This window comes from Chrysochloris asiatica, unplaced genomic scaffold (genome assembly GCF_000296735.1).
Source record: "Chrysochloris asiatica unplaced genomic scaffold, ChrAsi1.0 scaffold00009, whole genome shotgun sequence".
NCBI classification, from domain to species: Eukaryota; Metazoa; Chordata; class Mammalia; order Afrosoricida; family Chrysochloridae; genus Chrysochloris; species Chrysochloris asiatica.
Window position 1 is genome coordinate 37370100 of NW_006408527.1, and position 4927 is coordinate 37375026.

A 4927-nucleotide genomic window follows, 5' to 3' on the forward strand; every position below is an offset into this window, starting at 1 on the left:
CTCAAAAGCATCAATTCTTCTATGGTCTTCCTTATTCACTGTCCAGCTTTCACATGCATATGAGGTTATTGAAAATACCATGGCTTGGGTCGGGCGCACCTTTGTCCTCAAGCTGATGTCTTTGCTCTTCAACACTTTAAGAAGGTCTTGTGCAGCAGATTTGCCTAGTACAATATGCCATTTTATTTCTTGACTGGTGCTTCCATGAGTGTTGATAGTTGATCCAAGAAGAATGAAGTCCTTGACAACTTCAGTCTTTTCTTCATTGATAGAATGTTGGTTATTGGTACAGTGATGAGGATTTTTGTTTTCTTTACATTGAGATGTAATCCATACCGAAGGCTGTGCTCTTTGCTTTTCATCATAAATGTTTTAAATCCTCTTCAGTTTCAGCAATCAAGGTTGTATCATCTGCATATCACAGGTTGTTAATGGGTCTTCCTCCAATCCTGATGCTCATCATAGATATTGAATAAACATAGTGAAAGAATATCTTTCATCATGTATTCATATAGCTATTGAATAAATATGGTGAAAGAATACAGCTCTGGCACACACCATTCCTAATTCTAAACCCTTTGGTTCCCTTGATCTGTTCGAATAACTGCCTTGTGGTGGTGTATGCACAGATTCTTTATGAGCACAATTAAGTATTCCAGAATACTCATTCTCCATAATGTTGTCCATAGCTTGTCATGATCCATACAATCAAAATCTTTGCATAGCCAATAAAGCACAGGAAAACATCTAGTATTCTCTGCTTTCAGCCAGGATCCATCTGACTTCAGCAGTGATATCCCTCATTCCACATCCTCTTCTAAATCCAGCTTGGACCTCTGGAAGTTATTTGTCACTGTATTGTTGCAGTCTTTTTTGTGTTATCTTTAGCAAGGTTTCACTTGCATGTGATATTAATGATATTGTCCAATTGTTTCCGCATTCCATTGGATCGCCTCTCTTTGAAATGGGCACAAGTATGAATTTTTTCCATTCAGTTAGGTAATTTTCTTCCAAATTTCTTGGCATAGATGAGTGAGTACTTCCAGTGTTGCATCAGTTTGTTGAAAGATTTCAGTTTTTATTCCATCAATTCCCAGAACCTTGTTCTTTCCCAGTGCCTTCAGTGAACATTGGACTCTTTTCCTTTAGTATCTTTGGCACTTGACCATTGCAACCTCTTGATGTGGTTGAACAGCTGTCATTTCTTTTTGCTACAGTGACTCTGTGTATTCCTTCATTCTTCTCTTGATGATTTCTGCATCATTCAATATTTTACTCATTGAGTCCTTCAGTATTACAAGTGGAAACTTGATTTTTTTCTTCACTTCTCTCAGCTTGAAAACTGCATGTTCTTCCATTTTGTTTTTCTTGCCCCAGGTCTTTGAAGATTTTGTAATAATATTTTACTTTGTCTTCTCGAGGTGACCTTTGAAATTTTCTGTTCATCTCTTTTACCTCCACTTTCTTCCACTGGCATTAACATCTCTACACTGGCAAGGAAATTTCCGAATCTCTTCAGATATTCATTTTGTTTTTTTCCTTCTTTCTTCCATTTTTAATGACCTTTTACTTTCTTCCTGTATGATGTTCTTAATGTCATTTTAATCTTTAGTGTTAAATGCATCAAATCTGTTCTTCAGATGATCTCTAAATTCAGGTGAGATATGTTCAAGGTGATAATTTGGCTTTCATGTATTGTTTAAATTTTCTTCAGCTTCAGCCTGAACTTTCATATGAGCAACTGATGATCGGTTCCACAGTTTTCCCTTGGCATTGTTTTGGCTGATTATATGGAGTTTTTCCACCTTGTCTTTCCACAGCTGTAGTCAACTTGATTTCTGTGTATTCCATCGGGTCAAGTTCATGTGTATAGTCATTTTTAATATTGTTTTTAAAAGGTATTTACAATGAAGAATTCATTCATGTTGCAGAATTCTGTCATGTGATCTCCAGAATCATTTCTATCACCAAGAACACATTTTCCATTGACTGATCCTTCGTCTTTGGTTTCAACCATTGCATTCCAATCATCAGTAATAACTAATACACCTTGATTGCATATTTGATCAACTTATGAATGAAGAAGTTAGTAGAATTCTTCAATTTTATCATCACTGGTTTTAGTGGTTGGTTCATAAATTTAAATAATAGTGATATTAACTGGTCTTCCTTCTAAGCATGTGGATATTATTCTATCATAGACAGCATTGTACTTCAAGATAGTTCTAGATATGTTCCTTTTTAATGATGAATGTGATGCCATTCCTCTTCTATTTGTCATTGATGGCATTATAAACCATGTGATTGTCAGATTTTAAATGGCCAATACCAGTTGTTTTCTGCTCACTAATGCCTAGGAGATAGATCTTCATTCATCCCATTTCATTGTTGACAACATTCAATTTTTCTAGATTCATACTTCATACATATCAGGCTCTGATTATTAAATGATGTTTATAGCTGTTTTTTCTTCATTTTGAGTTGTGCCCCATCAGCAGATGAAGGTCCTGAAGGCTTTATTTGATCATGTCATCACTGTCAACTCTACTTTGAGGAAGCAGCTCTTCCCCTGTCATATTTTGAATGTCTTCCAATCTGACGGGCTCATCTTCTGGAACTACATCTGAAAATATTGTGGTGCTCTTCATCATGGTTCAGTAGTCTATATTCTGGTGCTGACAATATTACACTGCTATTCATAAGGATTTCAGTGCCTAAATATTCGGAAGTAGTCTGTCTCTTTCTTCCTAGTCTGTATTTGTCTGGAAGCTCCCTGAAACCTATCCACTGTGGATGACCCTAATGGTATTTAAAATAACATGGCATAGCTTTCAGAATTATAGCAGCATGCAAACCACCACAGTATGACAGCTATCAGAGGAGTGGTGAGTCTCTAACCTGGATTTTTGTGTTTTGGGGGAAGAGTTGCCTCCTCAAAGTAGAGTAGACCTTAATAACATGGGGGGAGTAAAGCTGTCAGGAACTTCAATTACTGATTAAGCACAACTTAAACTGAGAAGAAAAATCACAAACATCTATTAATGATTAGAACATGAAATGTATGAAGTGTGAAAGGAAAACTAAATGGAAGTCATAAAAAATGAAATGAAACATACAATGTTCCGCCGCAGCTACTGCCGCGACACAATCTGCGCACCAGGAGCTCCCTGCCAACCGCTCCGCCACAATGGAGGACAGGAACGAGTACAGCAACATAGAGGGATTCACAGATGAATCCAAGATAAACGCGAGCAAGAATCAGCAGGATGACAATAAACTCTTTATTGGAGGCTTGAGCTGGGATACAAGCAAGAAAGACTTTACTGAATATTTGTCTCGATTTAGAGAGGTTGCAGACTGCACAATTAAAACAGAGCCAGTCACTGGACAGTCAAGAGGATTTAGGTTTGTGCTTTTTAAAGATGCTGCTAGTGTTGATAAGGTTTTGGAACTGAAAGAATACAAACTGGATGGCAAATTAATAGACCCCAAAAGAGTCAAAACTTTAAAAGGGAAGGAACCCCCAAAAAAGGTTTTTGTGGTTTGATTGAGTCCAGATACTTATGAAGAACAAATTAAAGAATATGTTGGTGCATTTGGAGTGATTGAAAACGTTACATTTCCCATGGATACACAAACAAATGAAAGCCGAGGATTTTGTTTATCACATATACAGATAAAGAGCCAGTAAAGAAATTACTAGAAAGCAGATATCATCAAATTGGTTTTGGGAAGTGTGAAATCAAAGTTGCACAGCCCGAAGAGGTATATAGGCAACAACAACAACAGAAAGGAGGAAGAGGTGCTGCAGCTGGTGGGAGAGGGGGTACTAGGGGTCATGGACAAGGTCAGGGCCCAAACTGGACCCAAGGATCTAATAACTATTATGATCAAGGATATGAAAATTACAATAGTGCTTATGGTGGTGATCAAAACTCTAGTGGCTGTGGCGGATACTGGCTGTAACTATGGGAACTGTGGTTGTGGACCAGGATATGCAGACTACAGGGCCCAACAAAGTACAGATGGCAAGGCATCTCAAGGAGCCATATTAATGAGGACATTGGAGAAAGCAAGAGGACGTGCTAAAGTAACCCATCTTGACAGGACGACATTGAAGATTGGTCTTCTGTTGATCTAAGATGACTTTTTGTAAAAGACTTTATTAGTGTACAAGACACAATTGTGTCCAACTGTATATAGCCGCCACTTAGTTTTCTATGTTTTAACTTTGTCCTTTGCTATTTGTGTTTTGACTCAATGTGGATTTGTGTTTAGACAAATTTTATTTGTATGATTTCATGTTAAACATCAAATAAATGCTTCCTTATGGGGGAAAAAATGAAATGGAACAATAAAAATTGATATCCTGTGGCCTAAAATGGGTAGACATTGGTCATTTTGAATCATACAATAATATGACTTATTATGCTATAAATTATGAACTACAGAGGAATGTCATATTCATCATTAAAACGAGCATTTCAAGATTTATCTTGAAGTATAAAGTTGTCTGTGATAGAATATCATCCACAAGCCTACAAGGAAGAGCAGTTAACACTGTTCTTTTTCAAATTTTCTCTCCAACTATTAAATCCATGATAATGAAATTGAAGTATTCTATCAGAGTCCTAGTGTGGTGCTGTGGTTTAATGCGCCAGACTGCAAAGCCGTTTGAAATGCAAGGTCGGCAGTTCAAGCTCACCAGTCGCTCCTGGAAACCCTATATAGGGTTGCTATGGGTCCGAACTGACTCAATAGCACTTAACAACAACAACAACATCAACTTCTTAAGTCTGAAATTGATCAAACATGCAATGAAGATTCATTAATAATTACTGGTGATTAGAGTGCAAAAGTTGAAAACAAAGAGGAAAGATCAGTACTAGGAAAATATATCTTTGTTGATAAAAATGATTCTGGAGAG

At 37.0% G+C, this 4927-nt stretch overlaps 1 pseudogene; it reads left to right on the forward strand.

Moving 5' to 3' along the window:
* Positions 1-3115: 3115 nt before the first annotated feature.
* LOC102829366 lies at positions 3116-4141 on the forward strand (annotated as a pseudogene).
* Positions 4142-4927: the final 786 nt, after the last annotated feature.